Below are 17,963 nucleotides of genomic sequence, written 5' to 3'. Positions count from 1 at the left end.
CCAATCCTTCAAGCTCTTCCAGGAGGAGGTGGACTCTTCAGAGCTGCATCGCTCACGTAGGAATGTCACACACAGGATCAGGGATTCTGTGATAAATCCGAGCAGAGACCCTTTGCGGGGCAGGAATGATGCCAGGCTCCAGGTCCTGCGGGATGTGTCTAAAACTCAGCTGTCTCTCTGCCTTCTGCTTCCTGAAGGTGGAGCCAAACCCCCTATCAGATCCCCAAATCTTCCCGAGCTGTTCTTTATCGCAGCACAGACTTTGCACACCGGTATTTTTCCTTGCACAGCAGAGCGAACTGGAAAGTGGCTGCGAGGATTCTGTCTGGCCAAGACGCATTTTGCACTGTGCCTCTAAGACTGCAGCAAAGGGAAGGAAATCCAAGGATAAAAAGGACACCCTCAATGCTGTTTGCACCGTGTCTGGTGGAGATCTAGTTCCCAACATTTCCAACAACAAAATAAAGTATTAAAAAAAAAATAAATTACAGCTTGTCTCAGATACCAGCTCCTTGCTTTTCCCGGGATTTCTGTTTGTAACTCTTTGTGCTTCATAAAAATCTCGGCCATCCACGTGCTCCAATAACTCTCCATGATCCATTTGAATGGCTGCTTTCAGGACTGCAGTGCTCCCCGAGCAGCACATTCCTCGGGCTCTGCAGATGCATATGACACAGCAGAATTTTAGGCAGTATAAGAATTATAAAGCTCAGTTTCCATTACTGTAATTGCTATATAAATCCTACCTTAGAACAGGCCTATTTAACCTTGGTTTGAGCTGAGACTTGGTCCAAGTCTGATTAAGTTGAGCACCAAATTCTTTTTCTTTTCTTTTTTTTTTTTCCCCCCTTTTTTTTTCTCTGCAGTATCATAACTTAGTGGGCAGCGGGGCGGGGAGGGAGATGAGAAACAGCACATCCTCTGCTCCCTGTCCTGCCAGGGGGTGGCTGCAGCCAGGAAATACCTGTCCCCAACCAACAGCAGGACAAAATGAGCTGTGCATTTTGTTCCCTGGGAGAAGCACCATTTCTCCCCTTGGAACCTGTGGCTGCTGTTTGTGCACAGCTGTGCTCAGAGCAGGTGTGTGAGACACCCCGAGGCTGGGGTGAACCTCCAGAGCCTGCCCTCTCTGGGGGGATGGAGCAGGAACTCCCAGCTTTTGTGCCATTTGTCACCACCTCGATGAATATTGGGTGCCCTGGTGGTTCCCCTCTCGGGGCATTGAGGTATCTGGGGCTGCCTTTGGGTCAAAGCATTCAAAACTTGTGCTAGGACAAGGAGCAGTGGGGTCAAAGTGAAAGAGGGAAATTCAGGTTAGAGATACACAATAAATTGTTCCTTATGAAGGTGGGGAGGCCCTGGCACAGGGTGCCCAGAGAAGCTGTGGCTGCCCCTGGATCCCTGGAAGTGCCCAAAACCAGGTTGAAGCACCCTGGGATAGTGGAAGGTGTCCCTGCCCATGGCAGAGGTGGCAATGGATGGGCTTTAAGATCCTTCCAGCCCAAACCAGTCTGTGATTTTGTGATTCTAAAACTGAGGAAGAAGTTGTCAGTACCATAAGCAGAGGTTGGTGATGTCCTGCTTCACTGCTGGAGAATGCCAGACTCCCTTTGAGGCCAGGGAGCAGCTTTGACATGGATGGCCATGACTTGCTTCCAAAGAAACTCTGGCACAGCATTTCCCATGCCATAACCCTGCTCTGCAGTAGCTGCTTTGCCCCCGTGTCTGTAAAGCCATAGGAATGAATTTATTAATGTATTCTGTTTCCTTTACAGGGTCTTCTTCAAAGTTCCTTGAATTTACCATGAGGAAAATATGGCAGGAAGACATAAGAGAATGCTGAGAACCGAAAAACTGAGTGTTCACCTTGAGCTGGACAAGACTGCCCACCATGTGGAATGTGCTGGCAAAGGCAAGGACCTGGGGAATGCAGAGGTGGGGGGTAATTTTTAGGGCTTTCTTTCCAGGGCCCCATTGATTACAGCCCTATTAAGAGGCTGATGCATGCGACTTTTAAGTTATTTTGTTAACTAAGTGTAGGCAATGGATGTGTCATGCTAACAACCATAATTGCTGGTGTGTCTAACACAGTATGTAAGTACAGTAGAGTGAATTTAAAAGGTTGTGGTAATCTAAGAATGTTAAAAGGGGAATGTGTGCCTGAGGGGCGTGGGGGCTGGGGAGAAAAACGACTTACTTGACATTCACTGTCTTCCTCCCAGCTCCTTTGCTAAAGTAGGAACAGAATCGGAACAAAAAAATGTTTGTTTTACAGCTGTACCAAGTTACGGCGTGGACTCGTGCTCCCCCCTCCTCTCCCACTTGCATCAAGTACATCCTGTACTTTTGGCAACATGTTGACTGGATATTTAAAAGCTGTGAACTGTTCTGAAAGTTTCACATACTGGGTTATGGGCCATGTGTGTTTGATCAAAATTCAATTACTGCACTGTACCATGCTTGGAAACCTATCATCCCAAGTTATGAAGTATGACGAAATAGGCTAATCTAATTGGTTCAGTATGGGAGCAGTATCAACCAAGCTTGTTATGATAAATAGCTTCCTGTGTTAAAGGTTCTCTAGAGCTTAAGTATCTTGGCTCACCTCCCTCTACAAAATAAGAATAGTGTTCCCTGGGAACAGTTACATCACTGTCCCTCTCCTACATTCACAATTAAAGGTTTGTGGATTTTTTTTTTTTCATCTTGCTGTTCCTTGAGCAGATAAACCGTGGACATCTACTGCATTCCCCACTTCCATGCCCTCTCCATTTCCTCAGGGTAGGCCGTGTGGTGCTAACCCCCAGTCTGCTGTTCCTCAGGGCTGGAACACACTGGAAGTGTTCAAAGCCAGCCTGGCAGGGGCTCTGAGCAACCTGGTCTAGTGGAAGGTGTCCCTGCCCATGGAAGAGGGTGGAAAGAGATGAGCTTTGAGGTTTCTTCCAACCCAAACCCTTCCATGATTCTAAAGCAAGCTTGACCAGGATTTCAAAATCCACCCTGGGGCTTGTGTGCTGCTGTGTCAGTACATGAGAGGTGTCTGTCTGTACAGAGATCTGGAATTTCTGATGCAAAGTTAAACTTTATGGAAGAACTTTAATCTTTCTCAGTATCCAATGAAAGAACTTCTGTTCAGCGAGCTCCACACCTATGGATGTGCAATTATCTTCTTAAGCCCCAAAGTTTAGGTCATCAGTAGTTAAACACAAATCCAGGCTGCAAGTGCTGGATTATGGCAAGGGAAGGACTATGTTCTAAGCCTGGATTTGTAGTCACTAAATTTGGCACTAAGACAGTGAGCTGTCTCCCATGAGATGATACTGGCTTCGTGATTTTATCTGGTCCATCTTTGGCAAGAAGTGCTTAGCTCGGATTTTGATGTCACAGTAATAGACAGTGTCAAGGGGGGGAAAAAACCACATGGAAAAGTGGCTCCTTATGCTCTGATGATTCAAGTTTTTCCTTCCTTGAACCACCCCCCTCCACGTGCCTCCTAACTCAGAAAAGCCCCTTCAGGCAAAATAATTGTGTGATGATCATTTTACAAATATATAACTCAGGCCTGATAGGGCAAGGGCCTTTAGCACTGCTGAGTTTTCTCCTAAGAATAAAGTTATTCACTTACTTAGGGCTTGGTAGAACGAGTTCTTATGTAAGTGAGTCTTCGAATTAGCCCCAAGACTGCCTAATACCTGGATTAAGCCTGGATGGTGATTAATGCCTATTTACTGTATCTGTTATCCCACTGCATTTTGCTCTTCAGCCTTGATTAAGCCCTTTGCTTTACCATTTAAAATGTCCTGCTTAACCTTCTGCTTACAAACGTACACAGTGCTGAGCTTTGCACTTTTAACCAGCACAAGTTCTACCATAAATAATAGCATTTAATTTTAAAGTGCAACAGCTACAGTCACCACTTGATTAAATGACAAAGAACAGCAACAGCAAACTGGGGAACACAGAGTTTTTCACCACAAATGTCTACGTCCACGTAAGTGAAAAAATTACACCTTCCTGCTGCTGATTAGCACTTTCTGTGCAGGTCTTTATTTTACATGTTTATAGAAAATTATTGCCAAAAGAGCCTAAACAGTGACTCTCTGTGATTTGCCCAAATATGTTTTGAAGGAGATAAACTAGATTAATCTCTCTTTATAAAGTTCCCACAAGAAAGCTCACAGACACAGTAGCTTTACCTTCAAAAATAGAATGTGACTGTAGGCACTTATGCTAATCTCTTTTTTGGCAAATCAGCTTTTTTGTATTGAATCTTGCTTGATTGAATAGCACTGGAGCTGCCAGAGTAAATGCTATTATCAATGTACAGTAATTAAGGAAATAGTCCTTGTCACTCCAACAGTGTCCAGGCAGTAGTGCCTTCTGTAATAAAGTTAAATGATAAAGAAATATCTCCAATGTGTAGACACTGGAGCAGGGGAGCTCTTGAGATGCAGGGAAAATAACCCAGTGTGGAATTACAGGTGGTGGGGAAAGTATAAATGCCTGTGGAATTCATGCTAAAAAGCTTGTTTGATGCTAAATGTTTAAATAGAAGCTCAGCACTAAAACACATAATTGTTTAATTTGTCATGTAATTTCCTGACTCAGGGCAGTTGAGCATCTCCCAGTCACCACCCTTAAAAAATGTGTGCGAGGGAGAGGAGGGGGGAGACCCTTCCATCATTCAGCAACTTCAAAGATCCTTTCCCCCTTCAGGCAGCAGCCTGCACGAATGATAAACCTTGCTTTAAGATCAGCAGAGCCCGGCTCTGCCAAATCCATTTGGGGAGAGAATTTCAGTAAAAAGGACTTGTCATTCCTTCCCCCGCCCTCCCGCTTCGCTTGAAACTTTCCAGCCTGGGAGTCCTTCGGTGGGTCGGGATTGTTCCTGCAGCACCGAACAGGGAGATTCCCCAAGGACAGAGGGAGAGAGAGAGAGAGGAAAAAACCCCTTTGGGTATGTTCTGCATTAAAACTGTATCACAGGCACCACGAAATGTAAACTGTAGGAAAGCAGGGTAACTCTCAGGTTCCAGAAATGGTGTTTAATAAGCAGGGAATGCTGATGGGTGCTGCCGGAGGTTTGCAGAGCTCTGGCCTACGACATGCTGAGCTCTGCACTTGAGAGCAAAGAGCTTTTGTCCAAGCAAGGTACGTGCAGGAGAGATGTTGTTTAATGTGCAATAAATAACCAGGGGAGGTATTTAATCAAGTGTGCTGGGAAATACTGCTCATGTCCAGACACATTTCCAAAGGGGCAGCCCGGGAGCGAGGGCTCAAAGGGATGCAAGGGGCCGGCCAAGGAGTCCGCAGGGAGGCTGCAAAATTTCATCTCACTACTCATAAGACACACGCAGAATTCCAGCCCCTGAGCTTCTTTTCCCCTAGCAGCCTGCATCATATCTAAACTCTGTGTAATAATTTTCATATTTCTCAAATCTGGCAGTTCTGCTGGGGCGTGCGCTGCCGAGGGTTTTAGCATTCCCTGCATCGCTCCCGCTGCAGCGCATTGACATTCCGAAGGCTGGGCATCGTAACCTCGCCATTAAATCTTTGACACAATGAAGTGTCTTCTAAATAAATTCAGTGGGATCGATCCAGCGAACTTCAGAGTGCACCTTTTCAATTATTTTTTAAAGATGGAAGTGTTTTGTGCATATTGAGCTCTGGATTTGTGGAGCCGGGAGCGGGCTCGAGGGTGGACCTGAGCTCTGCTCCAGCAGGAGCTTATGGAAACACTCGGAGGGGATCTGAGTCCTTCCTGTGCTTCCAGCATGACTCTGGGCTTCTGGATCTGGGATTCTTTCCTGTTGTACGTAAAACATTAATTATTACTCCAAAATATTTGGGGTTTTTTGCGTTCCCTTAGCCCAACCTTCAGAACCGTCAGCTTGAATCCGAGCAGAAGCACTTTGGTCTGAATTAAAGAAAAAGTGATAGCCCAGGCAGCAGGTTTTTAATTGAGGCCTGCCAAATACCAAAGGCAGATGCTTTTTCATTCTGTAGCTCCTGGATACGCCGTCTACTTTTCGGTTTCAAGGACAAAGGAAACACTTACCCAATTAGATGTGGCATGAGATTGTGACATACGGGCTCTTTCCTTAAATAAAAAAAAAATAAAAAAAAAAAGCTGGAAAAAGATTTTTGACCCTAAGTCAATGAGTGCTATTAAAATAATGAATACTCCATAAATCCAGCCATATCCATGACCCACATTGGGAGCTGCACTGTTCCTGTTGCAGAGGAGGCCGTGGGGTAAAATCCCACACGGCTCCCTTGGCTGGACCACATTTTGGAGGCCTTGCTTTTAAGCCAGGACAGACAGAGATGTGAGGCAGTGATTCAGGGACTCTGCGAAGTCTGTCACCTCCTCTGTCTGATGTCAAACATGATCTGGGTGTTGGAACACCTGGATTTCCCCCACACAGGAATTGTCCTGCTCCTCTCACGAGGCTCGTAGGAGCTGATATTTTAATGGGAACGTGGCTGGTCCAAGGTAACGCATCTTTTCCCTGCTCAAGGCAGGAAATGGTTAAAACTTAATGCTTTCTACACCTCACACCTGAGTCTGAAGCATCCTAGAAGCCACTTGAGCTGCTGCAGGAGGAGCATCAGACGCTGTCGGTGGAAGCGGGATACATCGGGATCGTCCTCGCTTCTGTGTCTGGAGATGGAGGCAGCAGCTAAACTTTGAAATAATTACAGCTCTGCTGCCTCCCACCTCAGAGCTGGGATGTGTTTGCTTTAGCCTTTAGCAGACAGCTGGAAGTGTTGACTGATAATTGTGGTGAGTTTCTGATCCTCCAGAAGAGCGAGGAGCCTCCTCTGTCCTCCGCCTGTTCCTACTGCTGGCCTTGCCGAAATGATTGAAATCAGCGTTCTCGTCCCTGCACGCAGGACTGGAGTCTCAGGTGCTAGGAATTAACGTTGCCTGGTTAATTACATCAGTGTGCAATTGGAGCTGCTGTAGCTGTCCTTTCTCACAGAGAGGAATTGCAGCCTCACATCAAACTGGGTGGGGGACTGAGTGATACTGGAACAAATGGAAGTGACTGGAAAAATTGCTCTTGCCTTTCCAGCCAAGCCCAGCTGCCATTTTGATTTCTCTCCACCTTGGTGGCTGTCCCTGGACCTCTGCAGGGTTGTCCTGCTGTACCCTGTGCAGAGCCATTAATCACGTGTGACATCTAATGGGGCCCCAAATCACCGTGTTCACGATGACAGTTTGGGATGCCTGGACCCCTGGTGATTCTGGACTTTGAGTCCTTCCCAGCCTCAGCTGCAGAGCAGATCAGGCTGGAAGCTGCATCTGTGCCTGTTGATGAGGCCCCAGCCAAGGGCAGACACAGCATTGCTGCACCCAGAGCACCGATGCCAGTCCTCTCCTGTGGGAACCCCCAGAGACACAGGGACAGCAGGAGGGAGCACTCATGGATCTCCTGGAGACCACAAAATCATGGAATCCTAGAATGATTTGGGTTGAAAAGGACCATAAAGTCCACCCAGCCCCACCCCTGCCATGGGCAGGGGCACTTGCCACTATCCCAGCAATATCCACCGTCCCTGTCCAACCTGGCCTTGGAAACTTCCAGGACAGCTTCCCTGGACACCCTGTGCCAGGGCCTCATCACTCTCACAAGGAATAATTCCTTTCCAATATCCAATCTAAATCTATTCTGTCCCAGCTGAAAGCTGCTGATGCTGATGAGGAGATGGTGCCCCTCATCCCCTCTGCAGGAGCAGCAGCAGAGCCTGACAGTGGCCTGCTCATCCCAGGGTCCAAAAGAGCACATGGAGGAACAGCCTGTTCCTCCCCCAGCCTGCAGAGCCCAAATGCAGAGCCTCCCTGGACCCCTCTCCCCTGGACCAGGAGCTGAGACCAAAGGCATGGCTTAGCTTTAGGCTCTGCTGCCTTGGGCCAGCTCAGCACTGTCACCACTGAGCCAAAACCTCGTGTAATCACATTACTGTCACTGCCATTGCTTTTAGGAGATCTTGTGCAGAGCTCTTTTATTCCTGCAGTTTACACATCCATAAAAACCACACAGAGTACAGTGAGGTGAGGAAGAAACGCCATGAATTTTCATCATATTGATATTTCTGGCCCATTTTACATCGTGACTATGTCCTTGGTGATGGGGAGCAATAAATACCCTCTGCCAGGCTCACATTGCCATGGATGGGAGAGGAAACAGCAGCCCAAAGGGTGTCACATTCTAGAAACCTGACCTGGAAAGAAGGATCCACAATTAACCAGATGGGTAAGGGAGTCTTGATTATCATTAAAAAAGCCCACGTGGCAAACAGCTTTAAAACATCGCAGATATTATCGATGAATTTTCTGTGGATAGGAAGAATTCAAAGGGGTGCTATTAGCATTCTGGACAGAGAGGCAGCAGATCTATAGCACGGCTCTCAATAAATACGTTGCTGCAGTAAACTTCTTTAGCACTTTGCAATTCACATCTGATCTCTGCTGACCTTCTTTTTTCTCCTAATTAAACCTTTAGCTTGCAAATGAGCCATTTCCTACATCAAACTGGTAGATGGTGAAGGAGGAAATTCTACCCGCGATTTATAGGAGCTGCTGGTGACCCAACTGTCTATCACAACCTGTTCTAATTGATCCCTCTTTGAATTAAATTTGACCAATTACTTTCTCCTAGGTGAACAAAGACGAGACTCTCCTTAAAGGCTGTTGTGCCACAGCAGCCAGCAAAGCTGGGTGTGTGCAGTGGATGGGAAATATCCATCATTTTGTGCAGGCAAGAAGGTAAAGCCTGAGTGCCCCCAGCACCCAAAACCTCTGGTTTCCTGAACCAAGTGTTTTTGAATGTGTTTTTGAAGCGGGGTGACTTAGACTGCTGCTCCCACAAGCTCACATCCTCGCCTGCTGTTGCTCCTGCCTTGGTTTTGGGGCTGGATGATCCTCCAGGCTGCTCATGTCCCTCAGTCCTCTTCCAGTGCTGTGCTGTGGCTGCCTGTGAAGTCCTTTCTGACCCAAGGAGAGGTCCCCCAAATCAATCAGTTGCCTGGTGTGTCTCCTGATGAGGACTCAGGAGGGGAATGGAATATCTGAGAGGGGTGTAACAGCTCAATGTTGAACTGCTGACCTCAGGAGTTCCAATGTATTCTTGGCTGAACTATGCAGGGTTTTGCCTGTCCAGATGAGTCCTGTACCCTTCCCTGTGGCTGAAATGTGGGAGTCTGGCTGGGAGAGCACCCTGTGGCAGCAGGGAAGGATCCTTGGCTTGGCTGGACAGCAAGGAGCTGGATCTGCACCAGCCAGCAGCGACGCAATGGGAGTGAAATCAGTCCAGTCCATTAAAAAGTCATGAGTCTCACCTCAAAATCCTGTACAGAAGTACATTTTATCTGATTTTCCTTGTCTCCTGGCTCCAGACCGTGCATTTTCAAGCCTTGCTTCTACGGCTGAAATGATGAGAAATGTCCTTTCCCACAGGAACTCCTTGTTGCTGCAGCTTCCCAAATACCACCAGGATTTGTCACTCCTGTCATTCCTCTGCCTGCCCCATCCAAGCATTTCCAAAGGCACTGGGTGCAAATCCCCCTTCAGCCAGCAGCTCTTGCCCCGTGGAACAGGCTCTGCCACTGGAGCATCCTGGGATAATTTCAGCCTTTTCCTCTCCTCTCCCAACCACAGGGAATGGGAGAGCTCACCAGCATTCCTATCCCCCATCCAAAGCCTCACTGGGAAAATGCTCATCCTCTCCAGGAATATTGGACCTCATGTTGGGAATTGTTCCCTGTCAGGGTGGTTCCTCCCAACCCAAACCATGGTTCCAAACCATTCCATGATTCAGTGATTTCCAGCTGTGCAAGTTCCCCTGGGCTGTGACTGTGACCCACACCTCTGCTTCTACAGCAAATCACAGGGAAAAGGTGATTTTTTTACCCAGCTCATCCCTCATCCCGGCTGAAGCAGATCCCTTCCAACTGCTGTGCCAGAGGAACCATCCCAGTAACTCATTCTGCTGGTGGATGGGAGGATCCCAGGGCGCCCTGAGGCACCAAGGAGGGCTGCCAGACCCCCTGGAGCCCTTCGGGGTGGCATTAAAACGTGGCTGACATTTTCCACGCTCCCTCCTTAGTCCTCTGGCTGCGATATAAATTTTCTGGGAGTTCTGCTGTGTTATTTGCATGCATCCACAGCACTGTTTGTTTTCACACAGTGACCTACATAACTCATTTTAATACGTACCCAGGCAGCAGGGCTGGGCTGCAGGGGTGTCAGGGGGATGCACAGCTCAGCAGCAATGAATCCATCATCCCTGTATTTTGGGAGAGGACGGTGGGGGCAGCGGCATTCCTTCCTCTGGCTGTCCTGCTGGAGCCCTCTGTGCTGGTAAAAACGGTGTTGGGCCATTTCCACCGACTGCCAAATGGATGAACTCTCTTAGCTGTCAATTTTCATGAAATATTCATCTTTTATTTAATTTGTCTCCTCTGCTCTCTTCCCTTTTTTTGTAAGATAATGACTCCGGAAACACAGCAGTTCTCCAGGATCCCCCAGCTATGGGAAAGGTGGGAGTGTTCCCTCAGGCTACAGCACTTCCATGTATTTTGGAACATGGATTTTGCTCTGCAATTTGTCCTCATGTAAGAGCCATCAGGATGTGCTGCTGCTGCCCCTGTGGCGAGCCCAGCCTGACCCCAGGTCAGGCTCTGCCTCTTCTTCACTTAATATTAAATATTGTTAAATATTTAAGGAGAACGACTCTGATTTAGGAGAATCACAGAGCAGACCCTTTGCAGGTACAGGGCTTCAGAGCAGCCCAGGGGCTGTACCTGACCCTCCCTAGCCAGAAAGTCATAAAGATAAGCCCCATTCCACTCTGTTTTGGCTCTGTCAGAGGTGGTCCCTGAGCTCTGGCTGTAGAGAGGAGCTGGCATCACTTCTGGTCCTGCTGCAGACACTCCCAGTGCTGCATGTCCTTCATCTGGCCCATTTCAGCTGTAACTGCAACAGCCTGAACCTCCACACGGGTTCCTCTGCTGATATTTCATGACATTTTATGTACATAATCTGCATATGTTGTTTTTAGCAAACTTTCTCCCCGGGACAGCCTCATGTGCTCCACATTTTGTTCCCATGAGCAGTTGGGAGAGGTTTGGGTTTTTTTTCATTCTTCCTTTTTTTTGGTAGCTTTTCCTCAGTCAAGATCTGGTTTTGAATTGCAGGAGCAACACACACGCATACCATATTTTTCTTTTTTTTCACAAGGCAGCTTTAAGGGGGGGGGGGATAAAAAATCCAAAAAGCAAAGGCAAGTGAGGTGGCCCAGCTCCCATTTCCAGGAATTTCCTTGCTTGGGATGCTTTGGGGTGAGTTACCATCATTCCCCCAAAGAAATAGCATCCTTATTGAGTGGAAATAGCATTGTTCTGGGTAGAAATAGCATCATTCCTGTGGAAATAGCATCATTCTTGGTAGAGACAGCATCATTCTTGGTGGTAACAGCATCATTCTTGGTGGAAATAGCATAATTTTGGGTATTTTGGGAGCAGGACAAGTCCTGGCTCTTTGCTGGAACGCTTTGCCACAGGGAGATGCTACATGGAAATGCAGCATTTGCTGCAGGGAGAGTTGTCCTGTTGAGTGCTTTTTAGGAACTGTGGCTCCAAGCTCCATGCCTGTGTGGAAGATGCAGCTCTTGGCTGGAAACTCTGAGTCCTTTCACAGGGAAAACCCCAAACTTGGAAACTTAGGTCTGCCTTGACTGTTTGGTGGAGATGCTCCCTGAGAAAGTGGGGTTTTGCCAAACTCAGAGCAAATATCTGTGGATATTTGCTGGTTGGAAGAGGAATGCTGGCCTTGGGAGGACACCTTCCTGTGGTGGTGTGTCCATGCAGGGAGGATGGGGTCCCTGAAGGGAGGGAGGATCCCTGAAGGCACCAGTGGTGTCCCAAGGGCTCCTCCTTGGAGGAGCAGCCACAGGTCTGAGTGCCCGGGGCAGAGCTGGGCCAACTGCTCTTGGAAAGGGAACAGCTCCATCACTAAATCAGCTTTCATTTCCAAGGCTTTTTGTGAGCCACAGAAAATGATCTTCTAGGGTTTCGTGGGGGTCTTGCTCGGTTTTGTGAGGATCTTGCATTCCCATCTGTGCTGGCTATCAGCACCACACGGCTTCACCAGGACTTGCCAAGGCCTCTGCTCCAGTGCACAGCCAGGAATTCTCTCCTGGCCTGGGTGTTCCCTGTCACATCTGACAGGGACAGCTTCTAGAACACGGGAGAAGAGTTTGTTTGACAGACAGAAGAGTTGAGGAGGTTTTTTTTTTAAGAGGTTTTTCACTTGGCCTCCGTCCCCACAGCACCATTCCCTGGGGTGGGAGTAACCACGTGGTTCATGGATCCATCCTTGTTCCTCCACGCAGGGGTAGGACCCCCATGTCCAGAGGAACAACAGGGACACGTGTGGGTGACACATGGCAAAGCACAACCTTGAGCAGCACCCGCTGCAAGCAGCGCTGGGCAGCGCCGCCAGTTCCACACAGCTGGGGCCTGGTTAAAAGCTCTTCCCGAGCGCTTGGAGCAACGAAACCTCTTTTTTCCAAGTCCTCGTTGTGTACTAATGAAGGAATAAAATAAACATTTGGTAACAAACCCAGCATATGGTTATTGTTTGCTGCAAGGACAGGGGAAAACATGACTCCATCGCCGGGCGAAAAGGCTGCAGCTGCGCTATTGCGTTTCCCCGCCGCGCTTTATTTAATAAACCTCGGCCTGCAGCCTTAACAAAATTTTTCTTCCCCCCACCCCAAGCCCCCAGAGCTGGTTTTGGTGCCTTCTGCCACGATGGCCACGGCGGGGTCGCATGTGCCCTTCGTTAGCCGAGGAATCTGCTTTCAATTCCGGCCCTTGGGGTTGTATTTTCACAGCGACTCATTAGTCAGCGGCCGCTGACAGGCCGCTGTAAGTGTGCCATCTCCCGCATTGTTTGTGTGCAAGTGCAGTGCCCAAAATGATTTATTTAGGTTTTAATTAAAATTTGTGGATAGGCCAGTGATTTTTAGCAGTGCCGGTTGTAATTTGTGGTTGCACGGGGGAAAAAAAAAATAAAATGAGGGGAAAAAAAAAAAATCAATAAGCTTGTAGAGTTTGTGTTTTTAGAGGTACCTGCTGGTCACTGGCCCCTCTGGGCTGGGCAGCTCCCAGCCCTAGACATTCAGGAGAGATGGAACACCTTTGGTTCCCACAGCAAGGCACAGACCTGGGATTACTCCAGCAGGTAAATCAGTGTCCCGTGAGGGATGTCGTGATGACCCCAACACCAGAGCGAGCTCTGAGCAGCTGCAGAATCCCAGCATTTCTTGGGTTGGAAGGGATGTTAAAGCTCACCCACCCCTGCCATGGCAGGGACACCTTCCACTGTCCCAGGTTGCTCCAGCCTGGCCTTGGACACTTCCAGGGATCCAGGGGCAGCCACAGCTGCTCTCGACACCCTGTGTCAGGGCCTCAGCACACTCCCAGGGAAAAATTCCTCCCCAATATCCCATCCATCCCTGCCCTCTGGAAGTGGGAAGCCATTCCCTGTGTCCTGTCCCTCCATCCCTTGTCCCCAGTCCCTCTCCAGCTCTCCTGGAGCCTCTTTAGCCACTGGAAAGGGCTCTCAGCTCTCCCTGGATCCTTCTCCAGGCGAACACTCCCAGGATCTCCCAGCTGCGCAGCAGATGAATTCCAGCCCTTGGAGCATCTCTGTGGCCTCCTTCGGATTCACTCCAGCAGGTCCACGTCCTCCTTATATTTAATTATCTTATATTTAATTATATTCTAATGTAATTAATATCCTTCACATATTTAATTGCCCGTTCAAGATCACAGCGGCACCCAGGAGGAAGGTGGGTGACAGAGGGAGGCGGCTGAGACCTGAGGTCCCACCAGCAGGACGGGTGACTTGTGGCTTGAAAACAGAAGTTATGACTTAAAATCGCTTTGGAAGGTGTGGCTCACCCTCTCCAAAATGATCTGGAGTGCCTGGATGCCTTCCCCACTGGCAGCATCCTTCACTCCCCTGGAGCAGCAGTAATTTATCTTTATGCTGGTAACTTTTCATGACTCTAAAGGAACAACCAGGAGAGGAAGGAGGAGGTGGGCGAGTTGGTGAAGCCTCAGGGGCCTCTCTTGCCCTGTGGGACCCCCTGGCCACTGCCCCAGTGACAGGGGATTGTGTTGCTCTTGCTGGATGAAGATTTTCTTGCTGCTCATGACATCAAGACGTGCTTTTATAAGGGGCAATAAAGCACTAAGAGACTAAACTCATGCCCTCCCCGCCCAAATTATGAAAGTTTGTAGCCCTTCTTGGCCTAATCCCATGGCCCAGAGAAGTCCCTGCTGTACCTGATGTAAACATGTATTAATTAAAGCACTTTGGAAATGCAGAGTATTGACCTAACGGGCCGTAATGGCTCTTCTTGAGCAATTACAATCCATCACACAGCTCCGGACTTCGGGAGGGATTTTTTTCGGAGGCGCGTTATTGACCTGGCGGCCCCGGGCGGTTTCCTCCCTCACACAGACCCTTCCTGCCCCAGGGCTCGCATCCTTCCCGGGGAAATAGCCAGAGGGGGAGGCCTTAAATCCCTTAAAATTAATAAATAGGATGTATTCCATCCTGCCCCCTCTCCATCACGTGCCTTCTCTCCCACTCCCTGTCGCCAAGGGCACTTTAAAGCCTTTCCACCCACCTGCAGACCCAGGCAAACACCTGGAGCAAAATATTTATACCTAAAAGAAAAACTTTGTGCTTTCCAGTGCTGGAAACCCTTCTCAAATAAAGCATTTATCTCCCGAGACTTACACCTTCTAATTTAATTTTCCCCTAAATCAAACAGGGTATTAATCCACAATAGAAAACACGTTCCAGTTGCACAAACAATATTTAAATGGTATAATAGGGACATCTTTTATAAATACTTCTAACAAATCCTGAAAAAAACCCGAATGTGTGGGCTATAATTAATAGAAATGCCAAGTGCCGGCTAACCAGGAAAACTCCAGCATCATAAATCTGCCCCAAGCCTTCTCACACAAGCTGATGGATGGGGACTTGCAGCTTAAATATTTAACAATCAATAATTCAAATACCTATCCTACCCTATTAAATTTGTCACATTTATTTATAAAGGCAACATCCAGCTGAAGTTTCCCTAAATCTTCCACCCAGTAACAACATGGAGAATTTTGGAAGGGAAAAAAAGGTGTCAGGATACGAAATTCCTGTGGGGAAATAAGGAACAAATGGGAGGGGGAATTAAACCCCATATCCCAAAATAGTTGGCTGCGTCTCCCTCACCCTAATGGGTTTGGATAATGCAGTGTGCAGGCAGGTGCTGTGTCCTGTGAATCACATTTATAGGGATATTTTCCAATTTCTTTGCTGCCCAAGGCAGGGAGCTGCCGTTCTTCCTCCGCAGATGAATGTTTCGGTGGCACAGGGTGGGCTGCAGCCCCTGCCCACACATTGTGTCCCTCCTGGAGCAAATCCTGTACAAATCTGAAAAAGCCTGGAAAAAAGGGTGGCTTTGGGGCTGGCCCGAATGGCAGCAATGCTTTGTGAGGGGAGAATGGGACATAAATAAATAAATAAATAAACAAGCACATGCTGAGTGCAGCACCTGGTGAGAGGATGATGATGATAATAATAATATCAATACCACTAATAATATTGCTATTAATAATCAAGTGACATCTTTCACTTTTGCAGCACCAGCAGCCTGACTCTGTGTCTTAAAGGTTTTTAGGAAAGTGGGATAACTGCATGGTTTATAAGGTGGCTCCTCTCCTTGCAATGGCCTCCATAAAAATGACACCAATGGGGGAAGCTCAGCTCTGTTTCCAGGGATCCAGAGGAAGAGGAGGTGGCTCAGAGCATCCCCTGTGCTGCTGGAGACTTGGCAGGGAGGGTCCCTAGACCCCTGAGCATCATTGATTTTAAAGGAGCACCAAAACTGACCTGAGAGGTTACAAAACTCCTGCACCCAAATTTCTGGAAGCATTTGAAAATCCCCACGGGGCTATGTATGGGTAAGGAATGAAGGGTGTTGACGTGGTCCCTGTCCCCACCAGAGTGTGCCTGTGGGCCCGAATTACTGTGGCATAAATCTCCGTGGCAAATTTATTGCCATAATTTATCAGCTCCTGTTGCTGAATGGCCAAGCAGTTAATTTTGAGATGAAGTGGTGCCATTTTCATCAATACCTGTGTGCTAACTGCCCATCAAAACATCAGCTGCAATTAATACAGCGGTGCTGAAGCACTGAACCAATAAATATTTCCAGTCTTGGCTGGCCTTCAGCAGATGTCGGATGGACCCATCGCCTCAGTGAGTGCTGTTCCACTTCCAACAGGAACATTTGAATTTAAGGAAGAGGTTAAGTAGCCAGATCTCCCTCTGAGCAGGGAGAAGCACCTGCATTTCCCTGTCTGAACACCACCCTGGGCTTTTTCCACCCAAAGTTTTTTGATTTCTGTGAGGGGCTATTGCGTATTCCTCCTGCGTCCTGAGCCAGGCTGACACATTTTGATAGCGATAAATAATAAATGGGATTTATTTCCTTAGATGCTGATGGAGACCTTTTCTCCCACAGGAAGAAAGAGAAAGCCAGAAAGCTGGAGGGGAAGAAAATGTGCAAGGAAAAGAGGGAGAAAGCAGAAGGTGGTGCCTGAGCCCTTTACAGTGCTCACTCCACTCCCAGCACAGCCATCATCCTTGTGGGACAGGGTCACCCCTTGCACCCCTTGTGCTTCCTCCACCAAACCCAGGGCAGCCTCAGCCAACACCCTCAATAATGAAGGGTACAAATAAATAACAGTGAATGGTTTTTTAGGGAGGGATGGACAAGAATGGGGAATGGGCAGTGGTGAGGAGCAGTTGGAGCTGATGGGCGACACCTCCCTTTGTGCTGTAATTGCTTTTTTTTAAAGCAGGTGTTAATTTTTCTGTGTCTGTTCACGCAGTGATGTACACAGGTGGGTGCCTGTCCCTCCCTCCCATCCCGGTATCCCCCCTGCTCACAGCCAGTGCTGGGAGGAATCATCCAGCTCTGGCAGCCCCATGGGACAGGCTGGCCCACACCTGGGCTCACTTCCAAGCCCACGGGGCACCACCACCACCACCATTTGGGCTGTTTTTTGCCCAACTGGGACAGCGAGCACAGGCTCAGCACCCTCACACCCCCCCTCTTCCTCCCTCCTCCCAGAGCTTGTGGGGGTGAAAGGGGTCAGCACTGTTGGCAAGCCCTGCCTGGGGTACTGTGTCTCCTTTGAGGACAGATTTGGCTTTTCCTTACTGTCTGGTCTCCTTTATGAGGAAAAAAAAAAAAAAAGGCAAATTGAACAGGTTCCAACCTGTCCTCAGCTGCCACACCGTGCACTGGTGCCAGCGCTGCCCACATGGGAGGCACGCAGCGAGGGGCACAGACAGGGTTCCCCCCTGGGGACGGTGACATTAGACCTGTGCCCAGCCTGACCCTCCCGCCCTGGCCTTGTAGCCAAAACCAAAACTCCATGGAGGTGTGAGAAAGGAAATACCAGCGGTTTATGTGTGTCAGGCACACATTTGTTGAAAAACACTCATTTCCCCCCAAATAAAATGGAAGAGCTGGTGTTGCAGCTGGTGCTGCCTGGGGAAGGGCCAGGGGTCACGGGGGTCCTCTGTCTGCTGTCCCCAAGGGCAGTGGCAGAGCTGCACCAGCCCTCACCCTTCAGGTGTGGGCTGTGTCTGCTTTTACACAGAAAACAGCCAGAACGGCTTAAATGCAAAAACCCCTTTCTGCAAACACGAAATTCTGCACGTATCTTTTATGCGAAAGGTGTTGCAGAGTGAAAAAGTTCAAAGGAAACTTTAATATTTGTAAAAAAGACTAATTTTTGCCTATTTCTGCACCCAGAGAATTGCAGAGAGAGGCAGTTCTGCCAACAGCTCCAAGGTCAATCCCAAC

The sequence above is a fragment of the Pyrgilauda ruficollis genome, unplaced genomic scaffold (genome assembly GCF_017590135.1).
Source record: "Pyrgilauda ruficollis isolate IOZ18807 unplaced genomic scaffold, ASM1759013v1 scaffold6, whole genome shotgun sequence".
NCBI classification, from domain to species: domain Eukaryota; kingdom Metazoa; phylum Chordata; class Aves; order Passeriformes; family Passeridae; genus Pyrgilauda; species Pyrgilauda ruficollis.
The sequence above is the reverse complement of the archived record's forward strand: the minus strand, read 5'-3'. Positions refer to the sequence as shown.